We start from the raw sequence: 21666 nt of genomic DNA, 5'->3' as shown, positions 1-21666 counted from the left end.
GAGAGGTTTGATCAGTCATTAAGAACTCAACAAGCTTCCATTTTGAATCTAGAAAAACATGTAGGTACTCTTGCTAGCATGATGAGTGAGAGGGAACAAGGAAAGCTACCGAGTAATACTGAAGTAAATCCTCGAAATGAGAATGTTAATATGGTATCAACGAATTCTGAAAAACCAGCATCAGAAGATGGGAAGGTTTTCGATGTGAGTAACAATGAAGAAGTTACACCACCACCACCACCACCACCCGAGTATGTAAAGCCAGTGGTGGCACCATACAGACCACCCATCCCATTTCCAAGAAAAGGAGTTGAGTATGAACAAGTGATAGGTAATAAAGTTTGTGATACCTCTGGAAAGAAGAAGAAGAATAAGAAAGTGCAAGAAACAAAAACCGTAAAAATAAACCTAGTAAAGACAGTTCCACCAAAAGTTCTGCCCAGGTTGGGTGATCCGGGTGAATTTATTATTCCTTGTATACTTAGTGATTGTGTCATGTATGATGCACTAGCAGATTTAGGTGCGAGCGTGAGTGTTATGCCTTTTTCATTATATAAGGGATTAGCAGTATGTGACGATCGATCCAAATCTATATGGACGAACACGTCATTCATCAATTTCATTGCGAGGTATTTGACCTCTATATGATATGTTTTGTAAACATTGCATTCTTTTGAAAAGGCACACCATAAATGAATATTTAAATCAAAGGTTTTCGACATCTGATGATTTCTACATATAGACAATCACCGTAATATAATAGTTTATAATGATACTTCCGTTGACAATGCAGTCAAAATAAGATACATGGTGATGATTTGGTAAATGCAACGTTTCCTTGAAAAATATGTCATGTAAGACTCCATGCACATAGCTTGTCTAACATATAAGCAAACAGCGGAAGACTTCTAGGAAACCTGAGAATAAACATGCTAACAAGTGTCAACACAAAGGTTGGTGAGTTCATAGTTTTATTGTTTCGTATAATCTGTATGTAAAGGTAGATCACAAGATTTCAGTTGTTTCATCCAGAAACGTTTGTCAAATTATTCTATAAGATTGAGCACCCTGGTAACTAAGCTTTAACGTCTATATAATAAGTACCCCCATGTTTAACATGTAACCAACATGTACAATACAATCGAATAGCATACGTCTATTTTATAGTTCAGGCTAGGGTTTCTATACCTGGAACAGACGGGGATGTCAAGCCCTATGGATCCATATATAACTACTCGCGCCCACCAGTTCTTATAACCGGCAGTTACTAGTTACCAAAGCTTAGGGATTTTCGGTTCAAACTCGGTGTAGAATTTAGTATGTACTTGTATCCATTGCGTTTAAAATAAAGTGCATGTATTCTCAGCCCAAAAATATAGATTGCAAAAGCAATTAAAAAGGGAGCAAATGAAACTCACCTTAGCAGCACATAAAGTTGTTCATCGTAATGTGACCGAAACTCGGATTGCCAAATAATCGTAGATCTCAACATAGAGAACATATGTTTGTCAATAAATGTCTATCAAGCTAGGTCAGGTCATAGTGTATCACAATCCTAATGCTCGAGATCGACATACAAAAGTTATCCAAAGTCGTTTCAAAAAGTCAATTTTGACCGTTGTTTAACAAAACGAGACGTACCATATATAAGGATTCATTTACTCGGTTGGTAATATTCAAAAATCTAATTTATCAATCTCGTAAACAAGTTGTTAAATCTTAATTACAGATTCAAAAGCAATTTCAATTAACGTCAATCGTAATTCAGTTGATCATATATTTTAATCCGTTCATCGAAACTATTCGATATCTAAATGAAAAGTCATTGATTTTTCGCCAGCTTTCCAAAAACATGTATATCATATACCTTTTACTAGTAATATATGTATTTAATTCGAGATTCATTATAAACTGTTTAACGACGAAATTTAGCATACAAGCATGCATAAATATAAATACTCGAGCACTAGACATGGATACACAATTAATATATAAAAGATAAGATATGAATACTCACGTATCAATATTGTGATTCAATATTGCAGGAAAGTACGTAGATGCAACAGAGATGATAAACACTAGGTTTGATTTGCAAAAAATACCCATGAATATTACCCATAAATTCCATAGTTATAACCCATAATTTCCTTAGCTCTATCCCGTTTGAAAACCCATTTTGAAAGTGACACGCTTATGACCTCGTCGTAGTATTTTATGTATAAATAATAATAATAATACTAATACTACTAATAATGATAAGATTTAATAATAATATTAATCTTAATAATAATAATAATAATAATAATAATAATAATAATAATAATATATAATTTAAATATATACGGAGTAAAATGATTGAGGAAACAAAGAACCAAATCGAGCTTTTATAGTACTTTGGCCTGAAACAGTACCCCATGCGATCGCATGGGGTTAACCCTTTGTGGCCATGCGATCGCATGGCTAGGGATTCCAGCTCACAATGTTTTGTCCTAATGCTTGTCGACATAATTAAATAATATATATATATATATATAATATATAATTTAAATTAATTAATTATATATTATATTTTATTCCCATGCATAGTTGATTTGTAATTTTTATTCCGATAAGTCGTACGTCATCACGTAACTTATGTCCCGGTTTCGGTTTTTCGAATGTCCTTTCGTACACTTAGAAAACTTGCATTTTACGTTTTGTGACTCGTACTCTTTTCAATATATAGTCTTAAATTATCCATAAACTATACCACTCAAAGTATATCTTAAACTTCCGAGTATTTTGGTCATTTACTTCTATAAATCATCGTCTCATTATATACATATACATATATACATTTTCATTTTAAAATACTGTTTTACTGTAGCAAAGTTACTGTAGCAAAGTTTTTTTTACTGTAGCAAATATTGATTTTCGAAAACACTGTAGCTTTTCGGGTACTGTAGCAATTCGAAAATACTGTAGCAAATTAGTGTTTTACTGGTTCATCTTAAACGTTTTAGTTAACTTATCTAAATATCAATCAGATAATTAAACCAATAAGGTTAATGCACAGTATCATTTTCATAACATTTTGTTACGTTTTCAAGTTATAGTATATATATGTATCTATTTACATATAATTGTTCGCGAATCGTTGAGAAAAATCGAAGGGTATTTGAATAGTTTAAATTTTTGAGATTCAACTTCATAGACTTTACTTATCGTGTTGGAAACGTTAAAGATTAAGTTTAAATTTGGTCAGAAATTTTCGGGTCATCACATAGTAGGTGAGTTAAGTCCAACGGAGATGAGTGTTCAACTTTTTGATCAAACCATTAAGCACCCAGTTGGAATTGCTGACAACCTACCCGTTCAAGTAGGTAATTTAACCTTTCTAGTCGAATTTATTGTCATTGACATAGAAGAGGACTCAAACATTCCTCTAATTGTAGGTCGACCATTCTTAGCGTCCACCAGGGCGTTATTTGATGTAAGAGAGGGTAGAATGACACTTAGTGATGGTGAAAAATCGATCACCTTTGTGAGTCGAAAGTCTAAATCTCCACCAACCAAAACCGTTGAACCAACAAAAATGATTGGTAAGAACCATATTGTTTTACCAACTCCAACGGTAGTGCTTAACAATAATAAAATGCCTAAGTGTGGGGAAAATGAAGTAACACCTAATGATGACTTGATAACAAAGAACCCCATTATTGATACGAAATTAAATGACTCCGTTATTAACAGTTCAATGAAGAAACTTATTAAACGGATTCGTGATGCTAGAACCAAGGGGAACTTTAAGTTATGTAACCGGTTAGTATCAAATCTTTCGCCTAAAGAAAAGGTGAAACTAGTTGAATTTGTAGATATTACACAGGAATCCGACCAATGGCTTAAAGCAAAAGTCACAGATATGCAAGTTGATTATGGTCCAAAAGAAATTGACGATGAAGTTAATCACAATTTCAAAACCACAGCTACCTAAGTGTGGGGAGATTCAAATGTTCTAAGAAATAATGTTGTCTAGAGTTATTTGTTCTGTTCTCGTGTAGTTCCGAGAATGGAATTCGATTGGTCTTTTTCACTAGCAGACACTATAGAACTAGTTTTCTCCCCCCATTCTGAATTTTTGTTTTGTAGGTTTTGTATGAAATTAATATGCATTTTTAAATTTAAGTTTTGTGTGAATTTAAAAACAAAAATTACTTTAGTTCATTAAGTTTAAAAAAATGATTTCTAAAATTCATCGTAAGTTGAAGACTAGGTCATGGAACCGAAATTGCTTTACCCGAGGGCGGGGCGAAAAATTTTGCTATCATTATTTTTAATTTCATTGATCTAAAGTATACCAAAAAAAAACAAAAAAAATAACTGAAAATCATTGTTTTTTAAAAACAATCGCTTTAAAACAACAAATTTTAAATTTTGTCGAGGGACGGACTAGGTAAACATACCGAAACTACCTAAAGTAAAAGGAAACAAAATTTTAAAAAATTATTCATTTAAATTGTTTTAATAAATAAAGGTTTTATAAAAATATATATATATATATATATAAAATATAATAAAAATATTATGTATGTTTGTAGTTTATCTTATGTACAAAATAGGGTAAAACATCGCACTTTCAAAGACTGACATTAAGTTCAGCAAAAACTACTAATTTTAACGACAAGACGTAAAATATCAAATGTGATATAAAACAATATGTTTGCAAACTCGGTATTTTTAATCATTTTTCTACACTAATCACCCTCATGAATTTATAATTATAGTCTGATTTCATGCAAATGAGGGCATTGCATGATCTCAAGTGTGGGGAAGGGTTATAAATTCTCTCGGGTTTACACTTAGTTTAATTGCCAAATTTTGTGAAAATTTGAAAAATTTTCAACTATATGAATTCAAAATCATGTTTATACATATTTATGAACGATAAAACTAGGTTATAATACCGAAATTATTGTTACCTCGGAGAGAACATAAATGGAGAAACAACCCAAAATGCTTGAATTCATTTAAAACGGAATAGAAGAGAATAAAAAGGCAAAGAAAAGAATAGATAAAATCTAAGTGTGGGAAGAATTTACCAAGTTCTTCAAAAAAATATATCACATATTTGTACAAGATTATTGCAGGTACTTTTGCTTTGGACTAAACTAATCAATTTTACCCGAATTACTGTAATATATTTGAAAGAAAGATGGATCTACACGATGAATCAATTCCATCATTAAAAGGAAGTAAAGTCTTCCGAAAAAGACACGCGCTTCTTGATTTAGGTCAGAAAGTTGTCATCCAGACCAGCTGTAGGTTGACGAAAAATCTCGAAAAGTCATCTCGAAAATCAGCAGGAAATTCACGGACCTCAGCATCAAACAGGGTCGCCAAGTGGTCAGACTTATCCTAACCATGGGAGGATCTGTCTCGTAAAATGGGGAGGGCGCCGTGCAAATTAGCTTGATAAGACTAATGAATCAGACCCCCAGAAAGGATAATCTCCTTAAAGATTAAAAGTCAGCTTTTAAGCCTGATATTACTCAATCCTTGAGATTGACTTTAAAGATTGAGAATTACAAACTCAAGGAATTCGATGATATATAAACTCGAGCTTGAACGAGAAAATATTTTGACCAAAATACAAACCGATTTGTTTTCTGAAAACCTATTTTCAATACGTTCATTACCATTGAACGTAAAATCCTAGGAATTCACCTGGAATTCATTAGGTCACCTGAACCAAATCGGGTGTCAACCGTAAGAACGGTGGTTGCATAGCATGGTCAAAGACAGGACCTTGTGCCAGACCGAAAAATTATAGGAAGACAGGACCTTGTGCCAGACCGAAAAATTATAGGGTGATCTTTACTATTGCTCCTACAAAGGATAGTAATTGCATCCGACACGTTTTAGACCATGAACATCTGCATGTCATTAGACATTGCCTTAACAGTTGCTTGTTCAACGCTTTCCTTTACAACCGGACGGTAGTTTACCGAAAGGTAATATATGGAGCAAGTATACTGGACGTGTGCTTTCCTAATACAAGGTTAGCAAGTGGGTGAGACAAAACCGCAAGTTTCGAGCTAAAATTTTAAAATCTAAAACCCACAAAACCCATAAAAACATTTTGCAAACACCGGTGAAGGGTTATTCCAGAAAACTTATCTAGGGTAAAAGCTAGAATGAATTTTCAAAAGATCAAATATTTTCATAAAGATCCAATTTTCTTAAAGGATCTAAATTTTTAATAGTCATGTGGAACTGTAAACCACATCGTTACTTTCATTGTTTATACCGCCGTATCAAAATCACTGATGTATAAAGTGTGAGAATAAAAAAAAGTGATTCAAGTGAAGTGTGGTTTAAATTCAAGTTCTGTATTGCTTGAGGACAAGCAACGCTAAAGTGTGGGGATATTTGATAGTGCTCTAAATGAACATATATTTAGGCACAATATCCTTCCAATATGTAAAGCTTTTAGTTATAATTGTTCTATTTTTATGTAATATTCGTTTAAATAAATAAGTGCGAAGACAAAAGAAGAAAACGACGATTTAAAGACGCAAATGACCAAAAAGCTCAAATGAACAAGATATAATTCAAGTGGTTCCATTTATTGATAAGAAACGTCTAAAAATGATAAGAGTACGAACCGCGGAACGCAAAGTACACGATATCTATGCGTACGAAAGGACGTTCGAAAATCCGGAACCGAGACATGAACCGAGCATCAACGCGCGAGTCAACGGAGCTAAAATTACAAGTCTACTATGCACAAGAATATAATATATATATTTAAATAAAACGTCGGCAAACTAGAAAACAAAAGCATATGAGCTGGATCAGAGGGCCATGCGATTGCATGGCCAGAAGGCACAAAATCCATGCAATCGCATGGAGGTCAGAACCTGGCCAAGTGCTATAAAAGGCGACGTTTTCAGTGAATTATGTACACCATTTTTTCTTTCTTCCTCTGTAAACTTAATATATATATTATAATTTTAATTTAAGTTAATTTTAATAATAAAGTTATGGTTTAGTTGAGCTATTGTAAGAAATGTTTTACGGGTTTTAAAGTCGGAACTCTGTCCGGGTAACATTACGCGATAAATAATCACTGTAAGCTATGTTCTTCCCTTTTAAATTAATGTCTCGTAACTAAGTTATTATTATGCTTATTTGAGCCGAAGTAATCGTGATGTTGGGCTAAATATTAAGACGGAGTTATTGAATTTTGTACCATAATTAAGGTTTGGACAAAAGACCGACACTTGTAAACATTGGACTATTGACTATTAATAGGTAGGGGGTATTGTCTAATTGAACGACAACTCATTGGAAGCTGTCGAACCTATCTTCAAATTAGTTAAACTAATAATTATTAAATTGATTACGAATGTCCTATTTAGTGACGTTTATACGACATCGTTTACAATCATTTAATTAATTATTCGGGTTGGGTAATTGATTATTCATTCTGATCAAGTGGGTAAATTAATATTCATATCTCATTAAAACAGGGGTGGATTACATACAAGGATAATTGGTGTAATTGTTAACAAAGTAATAAAACCTTGGATTACACACAATCGATAACCTGGTGTAATCATTAAACAAAGTATTAAAACCTTGTTACAGTTCGAATCCCTAATTAGTTGGAATATTTGACTTCGGGAATAAGGTTAATTTGACGAGCATTTTATAATTATGACCGATGGACTATTATGGACAAAAACCAATTAGGTATCAAATAATCCATTACAAAGGATAATTAACCCAGGGTAATAAATTAAAATCAAAACGTCAAACATCATGATTACGGAAGTTTAAATAAGCATAATACTATATTACTAATATATATATATATATATATATATACATACAAATATAATTGTTTAAAAATATAGTGTACGTAATAAGCCGTCTCCATGTGGAACGAACCGGACTTACTAAAAACTACACTACTCTACGATTAGGTACACTGCCTATAAGTGTTGTAGCAAGGTTTAGGTATATCCCATAAATAAATAATTAAAAACTTGTGTAATTTTTATCGTATTTCGTAATAAAAATAATAGTATTTCGTACTACACCTCGCACACATCAGACGCAACGGATATGATAAACACTAAGTTTGACTTACGAACAATACCCACGAACATTACCCATAACCTCCATATCTATAACTCATAGTTTCCTTAGATCTATCCCCCTCGAAAAACCCGTTTGAAATAACTTGCTCATGACCTCGTCGTAATATTTTATGTATAATACTAATTATAATAATACTAGTACTTCTAATAATAATAAGATTAATAATATTAATATTAATCTTAATAATAATAATAATAATAATAATAATAATAATAATAATAATAATAATAATAATAATAATAATAATAATAATAATAATATAAATAATAAACATATATGGAGTATCAGTGGATGGATGGATGGAAAAAATGAATCACAAAACTGAATTCGTTCGCCTTTTAAAGAACTTGGCCTCACCTACCCCCTCATGCGATCGCATGAGAGTTGTGAGGAGGACTCATGCGATCGCATGAGACCTTCATACAGCTAATCATTCCTAAATTCACGCTGTCGACATAATATGTATGTAATATTATATATATTATTTAATAAATAATATATTTAATCTTTAGAATTAATTAAATATTATATTATATTCTCGTGCATAGTTGATTTGTAATTTTTACACCGATGTGTTGTACGTTGACCCTCGACTTAAGTACCGGTTCCGGTTTTCCGAACGTATTTTCGTACGCTTCGAAAACTTGTACTTTACGTTTCGCGACACGTACCTTTATCAATAATTAGATTTATTTCACCAATAATTATACTCCATGAAATGTAACTTATACATTTGAATGTTTTGGTCATTTGCTTCTATAAATCGATGTCTTGTTATATTTACATATGATAATTTAAATCAAAACGTTTTGTATCTAGTTATTATTATATTCAATCACTTTGCAAATATATATATATATATATATATATATATATATATACACATATATATATATATATATATATATATATATATATATATATATATATATATATATATATATATATATATATATATATATATATATATATATATATATATATATATATATATATATATATATATATATATATATTCTCAAAGAAAAATATAATTTTGTACATATTATATAGGATTGAAATATTTATTTAATAATATTATATTTTAGTTTTTCAAAAATAATTATATTTTAACATTACAGACTTTGCTTATCGTGTCGGAAACATTAAATCATTTAAAGATAAAGTTTAAATTTGGTCAAAAATTTTCGGGTTGTCACATCTGTCAATGTAGATGTGATGGCTAATGATTCGCAAAATGCCTTGCCGTTCAATTCGCAAACAAATTTCAATGCTACTACGAACAAATCAGTTCAAGAATCGTTCGTTAAAACATCTAATGTTAACACCTCTAATAATTATTCGCAACTAGAGGTTGCTGCAGGAAAAATGGTTGCGCGCAGAAATCTGCAACAGAATCGCGATGAAACCATTACCAGGGCAAGCGGTCAAGAGTTTTGGCTGGAAAAGCGAGTCTGAAAACAGACAAAGTTGTTGGCACAGCTATTGAGCAAGCTAAGAAAGACGCCAAGTATAGTCGCGAACCTCGCATACCGCGTACTTACTTGTGGCCGTTGAATGATGCAGGGTCACAAGTTGATCACTTAGTTGTGGAACATCATGATAGTGATAGTGATAATGCAGAGGAATGCCTTGTTTTGAACTCTGCTTATAACTCAAAGATTGCGAAAGCCCCAAGAGAAGAAAGCGAATTTTTCGATGATTCAGATAGTGTGAAGGAATTTGTAAAAATTCCACATGTTAAGCAGAGGCGGCCACCAACACCCTTTCCTCGTCATAGGGATGAGGGTGAAGCATCTGATGCTATCCGCAGAGAAAATGCTCAACATTTTTTGGCTGATGCTTTTAAAAGCATTGCGCCTAAATCGATGCAGTATAAATTTGAGCAACCAAATTTTTTGCAAGATATGATTGCCAAATTTTGTGCGGAGAATACTGATACTCGCACAAAAAAGGCAACTGAGATTACTACTGCTGCAGACAAGTTTGTCCAGCATATTTCTGATTATTCGATTGTTACACCACCTATTATGCCGGCGACATTGGGAGTTTACTCAGGTTTAACTGACCCCTTGGATTTTTTGCAGCGGTTCGAAGGGGTGGTAAGCACTTATAATTGGGATGAGCCGATTGCGTGTAGAGTATTTCCTATGGTTTTACAAGGGTCAGCAATTGAGTGATTCCATAGCTTGCAAGCTCGCAGTATTATCGGCTTTGTTGATCTTCGCGATAAGTTTTTGCTGCAGTTCCAAAATCTTTTACCGCAGAAGAAGACCATATAGAATGTCATGACGTCAAACAAGGCAACAAGGAAACTTTAAGCGCATTACTTACGCGGTACATTTATGAGTGTCAAAAGATACCAAGTTTGAATGAAGATAAAAAAATCTCTGGATTTTTGCATGCTATTAATCCGCAACGACATCCAACGCTTGTGCGTCGATTGCGAAGAGACGTTCCGCCAACTTTTGCTAAAGTACAACAAGAAATGTATGATTATCTCAGCAGTGGAGAGGATAGTACTATAACCCCTGCATGTGGGTGGGACAAGGATAAAAGTTGGCGGGATGATAATGATTCTTTCCGTGATGGAAATAGCGATAATTATTGCGGATCAGGATATCCAAGGCAAAATGGCGGCGGTGGTTACCCGCGTAATGATAGACATCAAGGTCAAAATGATAATCATGTATATAACCGTCGAGATCGTTATTCTTCGCGAAAATAGAATAATGAGTCTTTCAATATTATCCAGATGTTAACAAAAACACCTAAAGAAATTCTTTTACAAGAAAGGGTTGCGAGGTCTTTTCTAGATCCTCAACCTTTAACGGAGAACAGCAGACGAGATAAATCCAAGTTTTGTATTTTCCATGATGATTATGGCCATGATACCAATCGTTTTAGGGATTTGGCAAAACTGATCGCGGAGGCATATGAGCAAGGCGAACTGGATCATTTAATAGCACAAGGTGCTGTAAGTACTGAGAATGCGATTATCTTGCCTGCAGAGTCTAATGCTCTGCAAGTGCCAAACGCTGCTGATCGAAAAGCTCCCGCGGTGAAGAATCTTAGGGTAAAAATGGTAAGTAAGAAAGAAAATTTGCGTGGGATTCAGGTCATTAATGTGGTAGAGGTACAAGGCGAAGCGTCAGTATTCCAAATATCTGAACAAATCTCGAACTGGCAATGTCCCTCTATTACTTTTCCTCCTGTAAACTTGAGCGCGGATCTTGATAAGCCAGTGGTGGTTTCATGCTGCATTGCGAATACTGGTATTGTGATTATGAAGGTGCATGTTGACACTGGTAGCAGTGTAGATGTAATGTATGAGCAATGTTTTAGTATGTTGCCTCTGAATATTCAAGCCTTGATGAAACCTACTGCGGTTTCGCTTGCTGGTTTTTCAGGGGAATCAACTTGGCCTATTGGTCAGTTGGAATTGCAAGTTGAATTAGTAGATGACTGCGATGAATCGCTAAGGCGCCAAGCTTTGTTGAACCTTTATGTCATGCGAACTCAGTCGCGGTTTAACATGATTCTTGGGCACACTGCTTTGCGCATGTTTGGCGCAATACCACCCACACTGCATGGAATGGTGAAGTTTTCTGCTTGTAAGGGTATTGGCACGCTGACTTCGGTGGTAGTTGAGCCACTTTGCGCGATGATTATGGTGCGAGAAAGTGTGGGTGTTGAGGGACATGCAGTGCTCACTGAATAATACACACATTTGTAATAGAGGAATTTGGATAGAATGCTTAATCATATTTGATCATGATTAATATGTTGTTTTCATTGCTGAGCTGTTATTGCTAAAAAATAATGCATAAGACAAAATTAATTTGTGTTCTAGTGATTGTTTCTATATAAAACAGAAAATGCTGCGTGTGGCCACGCGTAGTGATCATTTTTGCAGAATACAATTACTTAAATCTTTCAACACTGAATTAATTTTTTTGCAAATGTGACTAAGTGTTCACAGATATTTTAAAACACATGGTGTTGTTTTGCTGAGAAATGATGTGGCCTACTTATGCTATAATAACGCGGATGTATATTGTAAAATATCAATTCTAGAACCAAGTGATGAAATTGCCTACTTGTGTTAAATAATGAATGTTGCGAAAGGATAAAATTTCCTAAGTATTTGATCTTGCCATACTTAGATGCTTCGCAATGCTAATAAATTACCTAAGGATCGTTTTGACGGATTTAGAAGATTTATAATGTATGAAAACAGATTGTTTCGTGAAAGTACATATTTATTATGTGTACAATAGTAAAAGTTGGAAATTGCAAAGGGCAAGTCTGAATTCTGAATATATATTAAATAAAGTGCTATATAAATAAGTCAAGTTGCAACTGCGAAATATAAGTATTTCATTAATAACGCGTTATGCGAAACGCGTAAAGGTACAAACACGCAATATGATGTAACACCCCGTTTTTATAAACATGACGCTCGGGGCATCATTTGAAGTCCAAGAATGATTAATTAATGTTTTGGATGTAATTAGTTGACCACGTTGGACTTTGGGATGTTTTAAAAGTGAAATTGGAGAAAATCAGGTAAACTGTCGAGTTCGGGTGTGTTTTGTCGCGTTTTGGTCTGTCGTGATCCGTGACAAACATGACCGAAATGAGACAACTTCTGATACATGGTTTCTGTCTTTCTGTCGCGTTTAAGTATTGTTTGTCGCGTCCTGGTGTCGCGAAATGCGATAAAGTGTCGCGAAACGCGACAAATGTCTCTGTAATGTCATTTTTGACCCATTTTAATGGAATCTTTTGAGGGTGTTTTGGTAAATTCACATGTGGACGAGTTTTATACCCCAAATCAGTTTCAATGCTTATCTTATCTCCATTTTCACATCCAAACACTCTCATCTTCAAATTTTAGAGAGAGAAGGAGATTCTAGAGAGAGATTTGGAGTTTTGATGAAGAAGAAGCTTGAATCGATCAAAGGTGCGAGTGATAAAGTTGTTCCTTTCGTTCTCGGCTACGTTTTGATTGTTATGGTAAATTCTAAATCCGAATTTCATTGTTTGATTTGAGATTTCATGTTAGGGTTTTGAGATTGTTATTTGTAAAACCCATTTAGATGATGAAGAGGGTTTATGGAAACTCACTATTTTGATATTTTGCGGGTTTTGGGTTGGTTAATGATTTAAGCATGTTTAAGGTTTGTAAGTGGGGTATAATCACTAGTATTAGTGATTTTAGGAGTGTTGGAACTTGTAAGACCCATTTGGGGGTAAAATGGGTGAATTTGGGTTATGTCGAGATAAGGAAAACCCTAATAGCAATGATCTAGGGTTTGGCCATGTGAATTGAAGTTGTAAGTGTTAAATTGTGTTGATTAGTCACTAATACACTTGTAAATGATGGAAGAATTGTAAATGGGTCATGTTTGGCTAAAATGGTATGTATAAGTGTTGAAATGGGTCAAATGAGTTAAGGTTGACCTAATTGGGTGAAATGGGTATGAAATACCCTAAGTTTGTGTTAATTGGTGTTAGTAGACTTACATCACTAGTTTTAGTAATTAAAGATGAGTCTTGGCCATTTATGGGCGGTTTTGGGTGTAAGTGAGTTATTTAATGCTTTTGGGTTATTAAATGCTCGAGAGTGAGTATTGTGGTTAATTCCACAAGTTTTGTATTAAATGTGTACTTCTGTATTATAGGTAAAATCTTGCTCGATCGCGTGTGGTGGGGATTTCGCGCATGGTTTGTAATGCTTGAGTTCACGAGGTGAGTGGAATATCTATGTATGTACGTATATGATTTATGTGCCCGTATTAATGGTGTCACATAGTCGTTTTTGTGACCATAGTTGTGGGACATAGCCGTTTTGTCCATATTGATAGTTGTGGGGCATAGCCGTTTTATCCACATTGATAGTTGCTCGTAGTAATGGTGTCACATAGCCGTTTTTGTGACCATAGTTGTGGGACATAGCCGTTTTGTCCACATTTAACATTTATGCACATAGCCGTGTTTATGCATATAGTGGCAAGTAATAGTCATGTTTTACTCCCACGTTGTTATCCGTATTATTTGTGCACATAGCCGTGTTTGTGTACATGATTGTGAGTAATAGCCGTGTTTTACTCACACATTGATCAAGTGATGCCATAGCCGTTTTTGGAACACTTGGGGGTGATGCCATAGCCGTTTTTGGAACACCTCGGGGGTTAGCATACCATAGCCGTGTTTGGAAGCTAACGGTTGTTATGAACATCGATGACTTGTTTCGCAAATTCATTCCCTTGCGAAGATTTGGTTAACCATGGTTCATAATTTGTTGTTAGTAGCATTTAATTATTATTATGATTATTTATGCTTATGATGTTGCTAGTTGTACGATTTGATGATACTAGCTATTGATTGCTTATGAGGTTGCTAGTTATACGATTCGATGATACTAGCTATTGATACGAAAAGGTATGTGATTATATGTAGTTATGTGATGTCGTGGTTGCGAGTAGGTAAGTTGTATATGCATGTATATATTTATTCTACTCACTAAGCTTTATGCTTACCCCTCTCGTTGTTTACCTTTTTACAGGTATTGTGATTATGAAGCTAGCTAGTTGTAGACTAGATGCTTAGGAGCGCTTGGGCTCGACGGAGTAGCTTTTGGATATTTGGACGCGGATGGGGGATTTAGTAGTCCCCGGGATTATGCTCTTGGTTTGGGTTGGGTTATTGAGTCTTAACCCGTATTTCTTGTGATCGGGTCATTATTCTAAATGATTTTGTAAAGTGTAATTTGTGTGCAAGGGTCATGATAGATTGTTAAGCGTATCTTTATGATGTTATGTTTCGATTAAAACAGAGTTGAAAATGTATTATATTAATGGGACCTAACTGAATAAAAAAAAATGTACTACGTTTTTGGTTAAACAGATTTGGGTCGTTACAAGTGGTATCAGAGCATGGTCTAAGGGAATTAGGTGACCTTGGAATAGGTGCCTAGTCTTAGACTTATTGATAGTAGTGCGTTAATTGCTGGACTTGTAGGATTACGGGTCGGATTGAGATTTGTTAGTGCCTTAGAGTTGGTGGCTAACTAGGACTTGTGTTTGTCCAATGTGGAATTTTGTGGGGCCTTATTTCGTGCGTAAATTAGTGCCTTAGATTGCTAGTGCCTAATGTAAGTAGGCGAACTTGGACGTTGTTTTAGTAATAGTCACCTAGGTTGTAGGTTGACTTGTGTTGCGGTGTACTTGTGTATATTTATTATTATATTGTATATATGTGTATATATATACAGGTATCTAATTGTGCGGTGTCCTAGGGACGAATCTATTGGAGAGATTCGAGTAATTGGCGGTTTTGAGTGATCAAGTTCGCGGTAAGGACTTTGGTCATTCGGGTACTAGGAGTTATCACGTGTTATCTTGTGTGAATGTTGCGTCAGTCCAGGTAAAGTACTTTGCGTGACCATGTGAAAATGGTAAGGTACGCATTTGTAATAGTGATTGATCACCATTATTACGAAAGTGTATCTTGACACCAAGCATGACATGACAAGTACCGAACGGAGGAAACGTGGCATGGTTGGGGTAGAACGGGATGTGTTAGGAATCTTTTATTAGTTCCTAGGATATAGTAGTCTCGAGTGATGTACTTGTTGTCACATCGGGTTCGTTGTGAGTCAGGAAGTATTACGGTGGATTCGGTTAGTCAAGTGAGTGAGCCAACTCACGAGTTTGGCGCGTGCTTAGACACCCTAAGTAGTGGGTGTACTGTTGAGATTGTTATTGGTTTTAGTTACCCATCATAACTAGGATGACCGATTTATTGTATACGCGTGTGTGCGTTGAGGACTTAAATTCCGTAATGGAATGCGATAATTCTAATGATTGTAGTTTTGAGTTACACTCTGTAGAGTGTGTGGTTAGAGAATCGTGTTGGGATTCTTGTTGTGAGTCGCCTTAAAATTGGCGAATCGAGGAGTCTTTGGGTCGTTAAACTCCTGGGAGTGGGACCCGTATAACGGTGACTGCGTTAGTGCGTTAGTGTGTTATGGATTATAGGGTAACATTCCTAACGGAATATCCCTTGTAGTAGTGGTGTTATCGAGATGTAAAAGGGTGTAAGACTTGGTGTTCCCGAGCATCTCCTTAGTATTAGATGAAGGGCCTCATTAGGATATATCGTTTAGCCTTGTGGAATTGCAGGTGACGTGTAATCGCTAGGAACTTTGGACAAGACAATAAACCGTAAGGTTTGTCGGGTAAGTATGGCTTCGGGCCATTATTGTGGAGAGATGGGCAACATCGAGTGTATGGAACCTAAAGATCGAGTTTCTAAAATTCGGTAGATTGTGTTGGGAGTCTACATGACACTGCGTCATGTGCCTCTTTATACCTGCTAGTGTAATGTCCAACTCCAGTAATAGTGTGATCACTTTATGCTTAGGGTTCCCGTGAGATACCCTTGGAAACAGCGGAGATTGCAATAGTGATCGATGGTTGATAGTAATTCGACGGTTGCGAAAGTCGAAGTTTAAGAGCATTTTGATAAATAATCTTAGGAAGTGATGGATGAGCGAATCTTGTTGCTTTTAAGTGTTAGACGAGTAAAGATGACCGGTGAGCCGGTGACGGACTTAAGGGTCGGTTAGACCGAAGGTTATGATGAAGTGTTGATATTACGGTCGATGCAATTATTGTGTCGGGTTGGTAACTCTTCTCCGTAAGAGTGAGCAATTGTTGATAAAGGTTCATTGCGTGGAAGGTCGGGTGATCTCGACTGAGATGCATGACTGATTAAGCAGAGTGGTATATGCTATTACTTAGAGGCATACGTGGGACTTTGGTAAAGTTCGTTTTGCGAACGATGAAGAGCTGTAAATGGTGATTTGTGGTATGAAGGTGTGATGTCGTCGCGTGTACGACATTCCCAACGAATGTGTATGTCGGTTCTGAGAGCCTGAAGCGAATTCGTGGTGATTCGGAGTATATGACCAATGGTGAAAATGGTCATGTGTGTTTTGGAATAACAATTCCGCGGGATGTTATCATCTTGGTGGTGAAAGTGTGGAGCTGAACCCTAAGTGGGGGAGTTTTACTACCGCCCGAGGAATCTCCGGTGGTATTAGATCAAGTGAAGCGTAAGTCTTCTTGTGTAATGTGGTCGTGCAATATCAAGTGCGGTATGAGACCAAGTGTAAAGTTTGAGATCACGGAAGTGAGAGAATGTAACTGTTATTGCGGGTACTCTCGTGATATAAATCTGGGTTAGTGTGAAACTTGGATAGTACTATCGAGGGAGTACGAGTTTGATATCGTGGTGACTACTGTATTTTTTCCTTATCAGGGAAACGTGGTCGTGGGAATTGTCAGTGGATTATTCCACTTTATGAACAATTGTGAAGCGGAGAGTGTCGGTTCTGACTGTCTCCCGTAGAGACACGCAGAAGTTGTTTGTTTGCGAGAGTGTGTACCCTAGTGATGTAACCCGTAGGTTGCATTAAAATGTTGAGACCATCCCTAACAGACGGTCTAGGTAGGAAGGTTCACCCGGATTTGGTGACTATTTTGTAAGTCTTGTGGCGAACTGCGGGAATTTTGTGATGATGTTTCGCCGTTGATGGGATTTTAGTATATGAATAGTTTCCATGCTAGTACTAGGAAGCCGTAGGGTATGGATGCGTTGTAGGGTTTAAGGGAGAAACCCTACATTGAGTGTTGATGATTTATTTAGCACGTGGTGTATTATCGTCGTCCTGGATTAATTCAGAGATGGGTGATCGTGCGCGGGTCGATTCATGGGAAGGTTTGTGTCCCTAGTGTGATTAGTTGGCGATACCGAGATTCCTTCATTGAAGGAATGACCCGGTGGTGCAGACGGGGGAAGTTGGTTCTTGATTCAGAGAACATTCGTGATTGACCGTTTGAGTGATGCGTTTATGGACCATTGTAAGTACGAAGTTTAACGCGGCATGGATCCTTATCGATCTAGATTAATGCAAGACTTGGTTCACGGAGTAGTGGATCTAGTAGATCGCGTTGGGTGATATAGTTATGGATGTAGCTTGTTGCAAGATTTAGTCGAGAGAACTTGAATGGTTAATGGAGTTTTCCGTATTTTGATGTTGAGTGCAAGAGATACCACTGGTTGCGGTAATGCAAGTTTGTGATTATTAGCATTGTACTTGGTATGGGTACACTAAGGAGTCGATATCTCGGTACGAGATTGGTTGAGTTTTTCCAATGTGTGGGATTGAGCAAGTGTTAGTGCTCGGATTTGTGGATTTTGATAAATCGCGGGAGACGATTTAGTTGTTAAGGTGACTCTTTGAAAGGAATTGCTTAGAGGAGTTAGGAGAATACAAGGTGATTCTGTGTATTCTAGGTGATCGTTATAGACTTCGGATAATGTGTGTTATTCGTCTCGAAATGCGTGCAAGTGTGTATTTAATTAATGGATTAATCTTCAGGTTAATGAGTAATATGGTAGAATTCGGATCAAAACGTTTGTTCGAGGACCATAGAGTGCGGTTCCGATCGGTTAAGTGACTAGGATCACGAGGACGTGATCGAATTTAAGTGGGGGAGAGTTGTAACACCCCGTTTTTCTAAACATGACGCTCGGGGCATCATTTGAAGTCCAAGAATGATTAATTAATGTTTTGGATATAATTAGTTGACCATGTTGGACTTTGGGATGTTTTAAAAGTGAAATTGGAGAAAATCAGGTAAACTGTCGAGTTCGGGTGTGTTTTGTCGCGTTCTGGTCTGTCGTGATCCGTGACAAAAATGACCGAAACGAGACAACTTCTGATACATGGTTTCTATCTTTCTGTCGTGTTTGAGTATTGTTTGTCGCATCCTGGTGTCGCGAAACGCGACAAAGTGTCGCGAAACGCGACAAATGTCGCTGTAATGTCATTTTTGACCCATTTTAATGGAATCTTTTGAGGGTGTTTTGGTAAATTCACATGTGGAGAGTTTTATACCCCAAATCAGTTCCAATGCTTATCTTATCTCCATTTTCACATCTAAACACTCTCATCTTCAAAGTTTAAAGAGAGAGGGAGATTCTAGAGAGAGATTTGGAGTTTTGATGAAGAAGAAGCTTGAATCGATAAAAGGTGCGAGTGATAAAGTTGTTCCTTTCGTTCTCGGCTACGTTTTGATTGTTATGGTAAATTCTAAATCCGAATTTCATTGTTTGATTTGAGATTTCATGTTAGGGTTTTGAGATTGTTATTTGTAAAACCCATTTAGATGATGAAGAGGGTTTATGGAAACTCACTATTTTGATATTTTGCGGGTTTTGGGTTGGTTAATGATTTAAGCATGTTTAAGGTTTGTAAGTGGAGTATAATCACTAGTATTAGTGATTTTAGGAGTGTTGGAACTTGTAAGACCCATTTGGGGGTAAAATGGGTGAATTTGGGTTATGTCGAGATAAGGAAAACCCTAATAGCAATGATCTAGGGTTTGGCCATGTGAATTGAAGTTGTAAGTGTTAAATTGTGTTGATTAGTCACTAATACACTTGTAAATGATGGAAGAATTGTAAATGGGTCATGTTTGGCTAAAATGGTATGTATAAGTGTTGAAATGGGTCAAATGAGTTAAGGTTGACCTAATTAGGTGAAATGGGTATGAAATACCCTAAGTTTGTGTTAATTGGTGTTAGTAGACTTACATCACTAGTTTTAGTAATTAAAGATGAGTCTTGGCCATTTATGGGCGGTTTTGGGTGTAAGTGAGTTATTTAATGCTTTTGGGTTATTAAATGCTCGAGAGTGAGTATTGTGGTTAATTCCAAAAGTTGTGTATTAAATGTGTACTTATGTATTATAGGTAAAATCTTGCTCGGTCGTGTGTGGTGGGGATTTCGCGCATGGTTTGTAATGCTTGAGTTCACGAGGTGAGTGGAATATCTATGTATGTACGTATATGATTTATGTGCCCGTATTAATGGTGTCACATAGCCGTTTTTGTGACCATAGTTGTGGGACATAGCCGTTTTGTCCATATTGATAGTTGTGGGGCATAGCCGTTTTGTCCACATTGATAGTTGCCCGTAGTAATTGTGTCACATAGCCGTTTTTGTGACCATAGTTGTGGGACATAGCCGTTTTGTCCACATTTAACATTTATGCACATAGCCGTGTTTGTGCATATAGTGGCGAGTAATAGCCGTGTTTTACTCCCACGTTGTTATCCGTATTATTTATGCACATAGCTGTGTTTATGTACATGATTGTGAGTAATAGCCGTGTTTTACTCACACATTGATCAAGTGAAGCCATAACCGTTTTTGGAAGACTTGGGGGTGATGCCATAGCCGTTTTTGGAACACCTCGGGGGTTAGCATTCCATAGCCGTGTTTGGAAGCTAACGGTTGTTATGAACATCGATGACTTGTTTCGCAAAGTCATTCCCTTGCAAAGATTTGGTTAACCATGGTTCATAATTTGTTGTTAGTAGCATTTAATTATTATTATGATTATTTATGCTTATGATGTTGCTAGTTGTACGATTTGATGATACTAGCTATTGATTGCTTATGAGCTTGCTAGTTGTACGATTCGATGATACTAGCTATTGATACGAAAGGGTATGTGATTATATGTAGTTATGTGATGTCGTGGTTGCGAGTAGGTAAGTTGTATATGCATGTATATATTTATTCTACTCACTAAGCTTTATGCTTACCCCTCTCGTTGTTTACCTTTTACAGGTATTGTGATTATGAAGCTATCTAGTTGTAGACTAGATGCTTAGGAGCGCTTGGGCTCGACGGGGTAGCTTTTGGATATTTGGACGCGGATGGGGGATTTGGTAGTCCCCGGGATTATGCTCTTGGTATTGGGTTGGGTTATTGAGTCTTAACCCGTATTTCTTGTGATCGGGTCATTATTACAAATGATTTTGTAAAGTGTAATTTGTGTGCCAAGGGTCATGATAGATTGTTAAAAGTATCATTATGATGTTATGTTTCGATTAAAACAGAGTTGAAAATGTATTATATTAATGGGACCTAACTAAATAAAAAAAATGTACTCCGTTTTTGGTTAAACGGATTTGGGTCGTTACATATGATTGCAGATTACAGGTTTACAACCTAACCAACTATTTTAAAGCTTAAGCGCTTTAATATCTTCAAAGGTAACATCTTCACACTGGCTAAGTTCCTCCAGTGCTGGGATAGCGACTTTCTCAACTTCCTTCTTCGCTATATTCAACGCCTCCTGTGCCTCACCGGTTGGGCATATTTCTTTAGTAATATCTGCGGGAAGTGGTTGAGAAAGATCGCCAAGTGTCCAGAGCAAGTCATACCATTCACAGCGGGTAGCGAGCTTGGCAGCTTGGGTATATGCTTGAAATTTTTCGGTCACTGGCGCCGAATCCATTACCTTGTCACCAAGCTCGGGTAGATATTTGACAAGTTGAGAGAATTGTTTTTCTGCGTATTCCGCTCTCTTTTTGAGCGTCGCATTTTCATCCGCAGCTTTCTTCAGTTGTGCCTCAAGCTTCTGTATTTTTCTGC

The sequence above is a fragment of the Rutidosis leptorrhynchoides genome, chromosome 2 (genome assembly GCF_046630445.1).
Source record: "Rutidosis leptorrhynchoides isolate AG116_Rl617_1_P2 chromosome 2, CSIRO_AGI_Rlap_v1, whole genome shotgun sequence".
Lineage (NCBI taxonomy): Eukaryota > Viridiplantae > Streptophyta > Magnoliopsida > Asterales > Asteraceae > Rutidosis > Rutidosis leptorrhynchoides.
The sequence above is the reverse complement of the archived record's forward strand: the minus strand, read 5'-3'. Positions refer to the sequence as shown.